This window comes from Rhinopithecus bieti, unplaced genomic scaffold (genome assembly GCF_001698545.2).
Source record: "Rhinopithecus bieti isolate Rb0 unplaced genomic scaffold, ASM169854v2 scaffold_25807, whole genome shotgun sequence".
Lineage (NCBI taxonomy): Eukaryota > Metazoa > Chordata > Mammalia > Primates > Cercopithecidae > Rhinopithecus > Rhinopithecus bieti.
In genome coordinates, this window is record NW_016811708.1 from 305,924 (window position 1) to 319,427 (window position 13,504).

Genomic DNA, 13,504 nt, shown 5'->3' on the forward strand with positions numbered 1-13,504 from the left:
TCTGGTGGTGACAAAATCTCTAAGCATTTGCTTATCTGTAAAGGATTTTATTTCTCCTTCACTTATGAAACTTAGTTTGGCTGGATATGAAATTCTGGGTTTAAAATTCTTTTCTTTAAGAATGTTGAATATCGGCCCCCACTCTCTTCTGGGTTGTAGAGTTTCTGCTGAGAGATCTGCTGTTAGTCTGATGAGCTTCCCTTTGTGGGTAACCTCACCTTTCTCTCTGGCTGCCCTTAACAGTTTTTCCTTCATTTCAACTTTGGTGAATCTGACAATTATGTGTCTTGGAGTTGCTCTTCTTGAGGAGTATCTTTGTGACATTTTAAAAAACCGAAATCCACTATTGATGGGCACCTAGGTTGATTGCATGTCTTGCTATTGTGAATAGCACAGCAATAACATATAAGTGCACATGTCTTTTAGGTATAATGATTTGTTTTTCTTTGGGTATATACCCAGTAATGGGATTGTTGTGTTAAATAGCTCTGTCCTAAGTTCTTTGAGAAATCTCCAAACTGCTTTCCATTGTGGCTGAACCAGTTTACATTCCCACTAAAAGTGTATAAAAAATTCCCTTTTCTCTGCAGCCCTACCAGCAACTGCAGTTTTTTGGCTCTGTAATAGTAGTCATTCTAACAGGTGTGAGAGAGTATTTCTCTGATGATTAGTAAGGTTGAGCATTTTTTCATGTTTGTTGGCCACTTGCATGTCTTCTTTTAAGAAGTGTCTGTTCATATCTTTTGCCCATTTTTAATGGGGTTATTTGTTTTTTGCTTGTTGATTTAAGTTTTTCATAGATTCTAGGTATTAGACCTTTGTCAGATGCATGATTTTTGAATATTTTCTCTGATTCTGTAGATTGTCTGTTTACTCTGTTGATAGTTTCATTTGCTGTGCAGATACTCTTTAGTTTAATTAGGTGTCACTTATCAATTTTTGTTTTGTTGCAATTGCTTTTGGAGACTTCACCAAAAATTCTTCACCAGGGTTGATGTTAAGAAGGTTATTTGCTAGGTTTTCTAGAATTTGAGTAAAATATTCACAATACTAGTCAATCCATAAGGTTTTGTCTATAGTTAATGAATTGAAATAATGTGCTTATCATTCAGATGTAAAAGCTGGTTTGTAGCAACCTTTTCTTGATTTGTTTAGTTTCTTTTCCAAATGTCTGCCTGTATTAGTCCATTTTCATGCTGCTGATAAAGACATATCTGAGACTGGGCAATTTACAAAAGATAGAGATTTAATGGATTCACAGTTCCATGTGGCTGGGGAGGTCTCGCAATCATGGCAGAAGGTGAAAGGCATGATTGTCTTTCTTATACAGTGGCAGACAAAGGAAAAGAGCTTTTGCAGGGAAACTCCTCCTTATAAAACCATCAGATTTTGTGAGACTTATTCATTATCACAAGAATAGCATGGGAAAGATCTGTCCTCATGATTCAATTACCTCCCATCAGGTTCCTCCCATGACACGTGGGAATTATGAGAGCTACAATTCAAGGTGAGATTTGGATAGGGACACAGCCAAACCATATCATTTTGCCCCTGGCCCCACCCAAATCTCATGTCCTCACATTTTAAAACCAACCATGCCTTTCATCAGTCCTCCAAAGTCTTAACTGATTTCAGCATTAACTCAAAAGTCCACAGTCTCATCTGAAACAAGGCAAGTCCCTTCCACCTATGAGCCTGTAAAATCAAAAGCAAGTTAGTAACTTCCTAGACACAACAGAGGGACAGGCACTGGATAAATAGAACCATTTCAAATCAGAGAAATTGGCCAAAATAAAGGGGCTAAACGCCCCATACAAGTCTGAAATCCAGCAGAGCAGTCAAATCTTAAAGCTCCAAAATGATCTCCTTTGGTTCCATGTCTCAAATGCAGGTCACACTGATGCAAAAGGTGGGTTCCCATGGCCTTGGGCAGCTCCAACCCTATGGCTTTGCAGGGTACAGTCTCCCTCCTGGCTGCTTTCATGGGCTGGTGTTGAGTGTCTGTGGCTTTTCCAGGTACATGGTGAAGGCTGTCAGTGAATCTACCATTCTGGGGTCTGGAGGACAGTGGTCCTCTTCTTACAGCTCCATTAGGCAGCACTCCAGTAGGGACTCTGTGAGGAGGCTTTGACTCAATAGTTCCCTTCTGCACTTCCCTAGCAGAGGTTCTCCATGAGTGCCCCACTCCTGCACCAAACTTCTTCCTGGACTTCCAGGCATTTTCATACATCCCCTGAAATCTAGGTGGAGGTTGCCAAACCTCAATTCTTGACTTCTGTGTACCTGCAGGCTCAACCCCACATGGAAGCTGCCAAGGCTTGGGACTTGCACCTTCTGAAGCCACGACCCAAGCTGTAGCTTGGCCTCTTTTAGTCACAGCTAGAGCAACTGGGACACAGAGCAACAAGTCCCTAGAGTGCACACAGCAAAGCGACCCTGGACCTGTCCACGAAACTATTTTTCCTCCTAGGTCTCCAGGCCTGTGATGGGAGGGGCTGTCTTGAAGACCTCTGACATGCCCTGGAGACATTTTCCCCATGTCTTGGTGATTAACATTCGTCTCCTCATTACTTATGAAAATGTCTGCAGCCAGCTTGAATTTCTCCTCAGAAAATGGTATTTTCTGTTTCATCACATTGTCAGGATGCAAATTATCTGAACTTTTATATTCTGTCTTCCTTATAAAACTGAACGCCTTAATAGCACCCAAGTCACCTTTTGAATGCTTTGCTGCTTAGAAATTTCTTTCGTCAGATACCCTAAATCATCTCTCCCAAGTTCAAAGTTCCACAAATCTCTAGGGTAGGGCAAAATGCCACCAGCCTCTTTGCTAAAACATAACAAGGGTCACCTTTGCTCTGGTTCCCAACAAGTTCCTTATCTCCATCTGAGACCATCTCAGCCTGGATTTCATTGTCTAGATCACTATCAGGTTTTTGTTCAAAGCCATTTAACAACTCTCTAGGAAGCTCCAAACTTTCCAAAATTTTCCTGTCTTCTTCTGAGCCCTCCAAACTGTTCCAACCTCTGCCTATTACCCAGTTTCAAAGTTGCTTCCACATGTTCAGGTGTCTTTTCAGTGGCACCCCATTCTGTTGGTACCAATTTACTGTATTAGTCCATTTTCACAGTGCTGATAAAGACATACCCAAGACTGGGCAATTTACAAAAGAAAGAGGTCTAATGAACTCATAGTTCCTTGTGGCTGGGGAGGCCTCAAATCATGGCAGAAGATGAAAGAGCTTGTGCAGGGAAATTCCCCTTTATAAAACCATCAGATCTCATGAGACTTATTCACTATCATGAGAATTGCATGGGAAAGAGCCACACCCATGATTCAATTACCTCCCATTGGGTCTCTCCCATGACACAGCAGGTGGGAATTGTAGGAGGTACAATTCAAGATAAGATATGGGTAAGGACACAGCCAAACTGTATCACTGCCTTATAAGGAATAACATTTGATACATAAAGAGAGAGGATGACAGAAATGTGTATAAAGTAGTTGGAAACCTAGTTTGTAAGAATTTATGATCAGATAAGCATATGATTCCACAGTGGGTGATGATTCACATCGACAGCTACCATTTATTATACACTTACTAAATTTGAATCATTTTGTGCACATTATCTCATTTATTCCTTACAATCTTCATGTGAGTTAGTCCCTATGCCTGCTCTATTTTATAGGGGGGAAAAGTTGCCTCAGATCACAGAGTTACTGGACATTAAACTGAAGCTATCCATATCTTCCTATTCCCAACAGATTCATAGATATGTTTCTGAAATATCTCTGGCAATGACAAGAAATTGACCCACTGGAGATATGAAAGTAATATAAGCAAGACCTGAATATACACTATTAAAGGCTTTTTTACAACATTATCAAGGTGATCTGGTTACAAACAGAACAGATAACTTTGAAGTGAGACAAATAAGTCCTTCCCTTACCTTATCTCTACCACTTGTGTTGTTTTTCCTCTCTGAACCCGTTTCCTCATTAGTAAAATGGTAATAATAAAGCCTACCACATCAAGCTGTAGCAGCAATTACATGAGATCACCTATATGACAACTCCTGACCCAGAGTAGGACTTATGCTAGAGTCCTTCATTTACTCATTTCATGGCTTTACATCTCTAGGTAGTATTTATTATCATCAATTTACAGGGGAGAAAACTGAAATTCAGAGAGGTTTTATAAACTCAAGATACATGCTAGAGTCATAAGCAAGGACTGACACCAAAGTCTACTGACCTTAAAAGGCAGTTTCATATCTGCAATACCAAGATGCCTATAGAAGGTCTCTTTTTTAAAAATCTTAAACTCTCCTTTTTTTTGTTAATGCAATGGAAATTTGTTATTTGTGTTATTTTAAATATTTACAGAAAATAAGTTTACAATGCTTCATTATTTTCAATGTCATAGCACAGCTTGAGACTAAAGTATTAAATATTGTACCATGAATTGCATGAGGGTAGAGAAACCATGTTTTATTCATCCCTGCCTCCCTAAGCCAAACATGACATCTAAAATATAGTAGAGGCCCACTAAAACGTTGTGGGAAACAAAAATGGGTGGATAAGTGGATGGATGGATGGATGGATAGATGGACAGTTGAATGGATCCTGAGACAGACAAAAGAAAGGACAAAGAAGAAATCATAAATATTGTAATGGCTGGTAAATTCATAGAAGTAGTTTGTTAAGTCATATTTACATTGTACAGGACCCTGACACAGGCATTTGAATACAAACAATTCCTTTTGCACACAGGCATATCATTTCAACATGATCCTTAACCGCCAACCTGATATATACCTTACAAACTTTTGTAGGTGATTCTGTACCTAGTGCCAAAACATGTTAAAGCTAAGTGTGCATACACACATGTACATACATAAACACACACGCACATACACACTGCATAATGTTAAGCATTACATACCTTTTCTAGAAAAGTAGAACATTCTGTGATAAGTTTTACTTTGTGGCTCAACCCTTTAATCAATTTTTAATAGTGTACTAATTAAATAGCATCTTCCTTTTATTATGTCATTCTAGGCCACACTGGAGTACACTTTTTGTTGGTTAATGTTGCATTAAAAATATTCTGGTACTTCCTGATACCTTACCTAACTAAACTCCCTCATATGGGACAACTCCAAGATGATCTTAAAATCCAAAATGCTACTGTCATCAAAATTACATACAAAATATATCCTCACACGAAAATGCTCATTTTCTCAGCATGGCTGATTTCTATCAAGTATGTAATAATAATAACAATAAAAAGAATGACAACATCTCACATTTATATATTATTTACTCTATGTAGGTTACATTTAATATGTATTCATGCATTTAATCTTCATATAAATCCTATGAGATAGGTATCAATTTTATTTGCATTTTACAAATGGAAGAACTAAGACACAAAAGGGTCAAATGCTTTGCCTCACATTGCAAAGCTAGCAAGTGGCCAACTGGGACTTGAACTCAAGCAGTCTGGCTCCAGATATTGCTCTTATTGTTAATGCTGTACCACTCCCAATTAGAAGTCAGTTCACTCACGTCACATTAATTTAAACTAATATGTGACTGTGCTCTATCATTAATTCAAAGTCTAAGTTCAGTGCTATTGAAGAAAGCCTCTGCAGCTATAAGCTAGGATGACAAAACTACATATTTTGCTAATATCTCAAGGTGAGAGGGAGTTAAATGCCAGTCATAGCTCAGGATACAGCTAGAGAGGGATCATTAACTGAATGAGGGCAGGGAGATCTAGAAGGGATAAGAAACTGAAATTAATTTCACTGATTAGTGTTGGATGGACGCTAGAGGAAAGGCAGGGCAATAGGAACCTGTAGGAACTCCAGCCCGAGAGGCCAGATGTGATCAACAGTGAGTATATGTGTGCTTGTCCCGGGGATGAAGTATACATCCATGGGGAACCCAGGAAAGGTGTTCTCAATCACGTTCAGCCTCGATCTCCTCGGTTATGCTTTAATTTTTCCCTTTTTCTGTTTTGTTTTGGTTAGTTTGCTTAATTTCTGTCCCTGGGACCAGGATGAAGGCATTTTTCTAGGCAGGTGAGGAAATAACATATTTTCTTTTCTTGGCTCCTAACTTTCCTTCCCTGAGTTCCCCAAACTCAGCTCAGCCTAAATCTCTTCATCATTTTCCACAGAGAATTACATTTGGTCTGGATTCACAGTGGTATTTTATTTAATGTTGCAATTCCCTCTTTGCTGCACCTCACCCCTACTCATATCTGGGAGTTAGAGGCAGAAGGAATAGAAAATGTTTTCTTTGTTTCTTCCTCTTCTGTTGACCTATCTGACCATGAGATATCCCATGAGAATATATCTAGAAGCACCTTTTCAAAACTGTTCTGTGCAGCAGAAGGATCCCAAGAAATACTTTTTTTTTTTTTTTTTTGGTCGAGACAGAGTTTCACTCTTGTTGCCCAGGCTGGAGTGCAATGGTGCGATCTCGGCTCACCACAACCTCTGCCTCCTGGGTCCAAGCAATTCTTCTGCGTCAGCCTCCCCAGTAGCTGGGATTACAGGCATGCACCACCACACCTGGCTAATTTTGTATTTTTAGTAGAGAAGAGGTTTCTCCATGTTGGTCAGGCTGGTTTCGAACTCCCGACCTCACATGATCCGCCCACCTTGGCCTCTCAAGGTGCTGGGATTACAGGCATGAGCCACCATGCCTGGCCCCAAGAAATACTTTTTTACCACCATCCCAGTAGAGATGGGATTAAAAAGTATATTTAGAAAACTTTTATTCCAATCTAATTCAACCAGTAGTTTTCAAGTCTGTAAGAGCTAGGTGGTGTATTAGGCCCTGGAGTTGTATTAGTTCTCAGATATATTTAAAAAACACTAAGAAAAGCTGCTCATCTTTAATCTCATTTGAAACCATTAAAGGCGCTAAGATTTGCATAAGTGAGGATTCTATTTAACTTTATTTAAACCAGGGATCCCCAAGTCCTGGGCTGCAGATCTGCAGATCTGTACCAGTTCATGGCCTGTTAAGAACTAGGCAGCACAGCACTAAGCAGGAGGTAAGCAGTAGGCAAGTGAGCATTACCACCCAAGCTCTGCCTCCTGTTAGATGAGCAGAGGCATTAGCTTCTCACAGAAGCGTGAACCCTATTGTAAACTGCGCATGCAAGGGACCCAGGTTACACGCTTCTTATGAGAATCTAATGTCTGATAATCTGAGGTGGAACAGTTTCATTCCCAAACCATCCCCCCACCTCCATCCATGGAAAACTTGTCTTCCACAAAACCAGTCCCTGGTGCCAAAAAGGCTGGGGCTGCTGATTTAAACCATTTTTTCCAAATCTATTTGAATACGTGAAATCTCTCTTCCCTCCACTACTTGGAAACACCATTTGAGAAATGCCCCAATGCTGTGTATGATTTATTCACCATCTTCAAGATCTTGCACACTTAGGAGGAAGAAGATATGTGTACACATAACATATCAAGAATTAAAACATATAGAGAATATTTAGAAGAATAGCAAAAAGTGTCAAATTAAGTAAAAGACTTTGAAGTTTACAAACAACTCCAAATATGGTCACTAATTTTTCCATACACATTTATCTCACAGGCCTCTTTTCCATGACATTACTTTGGCCACCATTATGGGAACCTCTGTGGGGATGGGGAGCAAAGGAATTCTAACTTTGTGAAAGTATGTGAGAATTTAAAGCCAGTGGAAAGGGAGGAGATATGAAAGCAAAATCAAATTTGAAACATAATCACAATGAAGATTGGTGGAGCTTCTTATCAGTAAAACCACCTCTACACTCACTTTATAAAACCTTTCACTTACCTTTTATGCTACTTGAAGTTCCACAAATTGTTCATTTGGGTAAAAAGGAAGCCTATTCCGAAGAAGGAAAAAAAGTGTTTCCCAAGGGCAATTTGACATCACAGAGAAAACAGGCTTCTAAGTCATAACAGCCACAGTAGGTTTTAACTCTGCGTACTGGCTGCATGAATTGAGCAAGTTATTCACCTATAAAATGATGACAAATTATTCTACTGACAACAGTGTTTGGAGAATAAAATATATCAACAATCTCTACAAAGTCAGCACTTCCTAAATAGCAGTTCTATATTCTATCATTTTGGGTATTAAATGGTCATTCTAAAATAGTCATAGAATACCCAGACAGATATCCACATATCAGAGTATATTAAGTCACCACAAGAGGTTGCTTTCCTTGTAGCAAATGACTAAGTTCAGTCCCTCAAAAAGAACCAGAATTTCCTTTAGTAAAAGTAGAGTTATCACTTTGCTTCTATAAGTACTTTCTTTCAGAAATAGGTCCTAGGCTAGGAAAAGGGAAGCAAAGCTTTCTGGGTGAAATGGCTCCACAGAATTTAGTACCTTAGAACCTTTGTTCGGTTACATTGGGAGTTAAGTAGACTTGTAGTTTGGCCTGGAAATCTGACCAATAATCCCTTTTAAAATCAGATAATCTACTTTGGACTTCTTCATGAAGATTTGTGGAAAAATATCCTATCTGTAAATTGGCATTTGTGTAATAGTCACATGCATCTACATTTATACACTATTAATATATCTACAAGAAAGAAAAAAACAAAAAACAAAAATAAACAAACAAACAAATCTCCCCCAAAGAAGAGACTTGGAGCTTAGAGATAAAATGATAAAGGCATGTGGTTGATCCTGGAGTTGCCTAAGTGGCTGCCTTCAGGGAAAGGCTTTTCTAGGAAAAGTAAGACCCTCGTGAAGTAAAGGGTTTATAATGTCTTTGTCTTGACTCAAGTTATCTTTGAACTCACATACACAGAAGTTGCCAGCGTAGAACTTTGTTACTGAGAAACTGCAATTCCCAGCTCTGATCATTAACAATCCATACTGCTTTGCATATTCTCCAATGAATGTGTCTTTCAGTCTGCAAGATTGCAGAAAGCAAAGTCATGAAATTATTCAAATTATCACCCTGTTTTTATTGACAGCATCTTTAGAAAAAAACTGGCATGTCTGCATCCTTCTAAATCCCAAATAATCAAACTGAATGAAGGTCTAATGAATTTGGTCTAATTGGATTTCATGGAAATTATAAGTTGTGCTACTCTGAGTAAGGATAATGTGTTACTGTGAATAAGGATCATCTCTACTCTGGGGACTCACATCCATTTGGGCTGTCTGTCCCACAAGGGTCTGCCCCATCTCTTGTTTGGCCAGGTGAACCTCCAAAGGTGATGCCTACCTTTGCCTTGGCCCACCAAGGCTCTTCCACCTCACCACAGGCTCCTTCTTGGTCACCATAACATCACCAAAGACTGCAGAGTGTCAAGTAGTCATAATCAGGGATTACTTTTAGCTTTCTTCCCATTTTAATTTTTAAGAGTTTACTTTTCATTTCCAAAATTACTACCTCAGTAAAATATCCTTTAGTTATTTTTAATTCTAGGCTTGCCATAAAATTCCCTTTTCATCAAATAGTTCTCCCTCACCACCCCTACAAAATGAAAGAATATTTAAATCTCACTTGCTTTCTCTGAAGGCTATAGGTTTCTGTTCATTTTCCTGAAAGTCATAGTATTTTCAGTTATGGCATGCAGAATTCTAAGAAAGCCCCCAAGATTCCCACCCTCCGGTGTACATACCCGAGGGTGTACCAATTATTATTGGTACCTGTACCAATTATTCAGTCAAACACTAATTGGTACCAAAATATTGGTACTGGTACCAATTATTCAGTCAAACACTAATCTGGGTGCTGCTATGAGGACATTTTGCAGATATAATAAAGGTCCCAATAAATCAATTGGCTTCAAGGTGGGAGAGTATCCTTGATGGGTCTACCCTAATCAGATGACATTTTTAAAGAGCTCGGGCTTTCCCAATAGAGAGATTCAAAGTGTGAGAGAGATTTGTTGTGAGGGAGATTCTCCACTGCTGGCTTTGAAGATGGAGATGGCCAAGTGACAAGTAATGGATGGCATCTGGGAGCGGAGAGAGGCCTCTGACTCACAGCCAGCAAGAGAACAGAGACCTCAGTTCAGCTTCAAGGAACTGAGTTCTGCCTAATACCTAAATCGGCTTGGAGGAAGATCACAAATTTCAGATGAGAAAGCCCCAATCAACACCTTGATTTCATCCATGTGAGATTCTGAGCAGAAAGCCCATCCATGCCACATACAGAGCTGTGAGCTAATAAATAGGTGTTGCTTTGATCTGCTAAATTTGTGGTAATTCGTTACAAAGCAATAGAAAATTAATACACCTGTGTTTGTTTTATTAACACAAGCAAAGCATAAAAAAATGCAGGAGCAAAATGGTGCATCTTTAATTTCAAAAAGTTAGATTCCAAAAGCCTTTACCAAGTGTATTTCTTTTCAAATCTGAAGTAATATTCCAAAAATGACTAATATGACCTCTCGAGAATGGGAAGGTGATGACACTTTTTTTTTTTGAGATGGAGTCTCGGTCTGTCACCCAGGCTGGAGTGCAGTGGCACCATCTCGGCTCACTGCAACCTCTGCCTCCTGGGTTCAAGCAATTCTGGTGCCTCAGCCTCCCGAGTAGCTGGAATTACAGGTATACACAACCACACCCAGCTAATTTTTGTATTTTTACTAGAGATGAGGTTTCACCATGTTGGTCAGGAGAGTCTTGAATTCCTGACCTTAAGTGACCTGCCCACCTCAGCCTCCCAAAGTACCGGGATTACAAGTGTGAGCCACCACGCCCAGTGGTGATACATTTTTGTTTTTACGTATTCCTTGTTTATATTGATAAAAGTGGGCAGTAAGTTGAAAATTTATTCAAATAGGATTTAGTAGCTGCAGCTTTATCCTATGGCTTCTGCAGCTTTTGTAATCTGGCAGTGCACATCTGCTATATTATCTAAATGTTTCCTCAAAAGGAGAAACACTCTTTAACAACTTATCACTCTGGTCTGTTGGTCACCATTTTCCCTCAGATGCTCACAGCTCCTTCTGTGGGATCTGAAGATATGAGTTCCATGACACTTGATCAGTATGTCAATGGGTATTGAACCACTCTTGAGCTCTGATCCCACAGTTCAGTTCCCATCAGTGTGACTTTATGTGTGTCTTGGTGGTGGGAAATGTGATTCTTTCATCTACTTTCTCCATTTTTTTTTACTCAGAGGAACTGTGCTCTAATTGGAAAATGGATTGAAAGCTTATAAATTTCCTTGAGTTTTAACTTTTCTCCTTTGGTCTTTTTCTTTTCAAATGACTTGAAGGTGTATTGATAAGCTTCCATGAGAAAATGAAGGGTTGAACAAATTGAACATGTATGACTGAATGAATAGATTAATACATAAATGATAAATTTATTCAATAATTTGAATGAAATCAATCGAGAGGCACTGAGAATAAATTTGTGTCCTATAAGTTAGAAGACCTGAGTTTGAGATAACTAGTAGCTCTATTATACGGGAGAAATTACTTAATCATCACCGGACTTCATTTTCCTCATTTGGAAAGCAATTCAATCACACTAAACAGTCTTTAAGCTCTCCTTCACTTATGAATGTATGTTTTAAGCCATTTAAGATGTTAAATAATGTCACATCCCGTGGGACTTCTGTTTGTTGTTCTATTCGAGCATGTTAGCTCGTGTCTATCAGAGTACCTGCTGCCTTTCCACAGCCAGTTCTCTAGATTATTTTTAATCAGTCAGTGCACACATGGTCAATATTTACTCAATAGCATTCAGGTCTCTCACATTCCACTAGGATTCTTGATTAATTTTATTACTTATGCCAAAACTATTATCTTCTTAACTATTTTAGGTCCGAACAGTTTTACCTTTTATCCTGGCATTTATATATAAAATAAAGTTTCATAAGGCCGGGCGAGGTGGCTCACGCCTGTAATCCCAGCACTTTGGGAGGCTGAGGTGGGCAGATCACGAGGTCAGGAGATGGAGACCATCCTGGCTAACACGATGAAACCTCGTCTCTACTAAAAATACAAAAAACTAGCCGGGCGTGGTGGCGGGCGCCTGTAGTACCAGCTACTCGGGAGACTGAGGCGGGAGAATGGCCTAAACACGGGAGGCGGAGCTTGCAGTGAGCCGGCTCGCGCCACTGCACTCCAGCCTGGGTGACAGAGCGAGACTCTGTCTCAAAAAAACAAAACAAAACAAATTGGTTTGTAGTCAAAAGAAAAACTTTTTATAAATCAACCGATCCTGTGAAGAAACGATGAAAAATATCCTCTCTTTCCAAAAAAAAAAAAAAAAAAAAAAAAAATTTAGGCTATCAATATATACACATAAAGAGATAAACTCCGATAAAATGGGTAAGTAAAATTCACTATGATAGCAAGTTTTAGAGAACAAGCACGGGAGTTAGTCGACCTGGCCCCTTAAACAGATATCCTCCCTCTCATCCTCTGTTATTTCCTGTATAATGTTAGTATCATTCCTGCCTGACTCTCACAGATTTATATGATTCCTACTCTGTACCAGGTGCCTTATTGGGTCTTAGTGGTAAAAAGATGAACAAGACTAATGCAGCCCATTGAGAAGCTATCTGGAAGTGAACATACATGCAAACTAATATTTGATTTAATGTGATAAGCATTGTTGCTGATCATAGGTGCCAGAAGAACAGCAAAGAGTTATTTTTTCCTCCAAAATTGTGGAAAATGTTTATTCCTGGTATGATGCAATATAAAATACACAGCATCACCTTTGAAGTATTCTTGCCAAATGAATTTAACCAAAATCTAATCGAGACTTCAGATGTAAAGAAAATCTAAAGGTAATCCAATTTATAGGAAATGAGGGATATAGAAGAACAAGTTAAATAATACCACAGGAAAGCATTCAGACAAGTCCAGAAAGTAAGATTTTCTAAAGGACGATTAGCTTGATCTCTTCAATGGTCAATGTCACTAAAAACTCAAAAAGAAGCAGGACTCTTTTAGATTAAAAGGGATTAAAAAGGCATAACAACCAAGTGCACTACACGGTCCTCAATGATGTCCCGGCTTTTACAGACCATTTGTAATTATAATGAAACCATGGAGGGAATTTGAAGATGGACTGGGTATTAGATGATATGGCAGAAATATTATTAATTGTTTAGGAGTGTTAATAGTATCATGGTTGGCCGGGCGCGGTGGCTCAAGCCTGTAATCCCAGCACTTTGGGAGGCCGAGACGGGCGGATCACGAGGTCAGGAGATTGAGACCATCCTGGCTAACACGGTGAAACCCCGTCTCTACTAAAAAATACAAAAACTAGCCGGGCGAGGTGGCGGGCGCCTCTAGTCCCAGCTACTCGGGAGGCTGAGGCAGGAGAATGGCCTAAACCTAGGAGGCGGAGCTTGCAGTGAGCTGAGATCCGGCCACCGCACTCCAGTCCGGGCGACAGAGCGAGACTCCGCCAAAAAAAAAAAAAAAAAAAAAAAAAAAGAATGTGGAAAATTTAGGAAGAAGGTGGTTTTTTGGGTTTGATTCTGATGAT

The 13,504-nt window shown here is 39.4% G+C and overlaps 1 protein-coding gene across 2 annotated transcripts in view; it reads left to right on the forward strand.

The window, feature by feature from the left end:
- Nucleotides 1-13,504, forward strand: part of TMPRSS11A (transmembrane serine protease 11A) — a 61,420-nt gene that overhangs the window by 7,040 nt on the left and 40,876 nt on the right. The window lies entirely within an intron of this gene.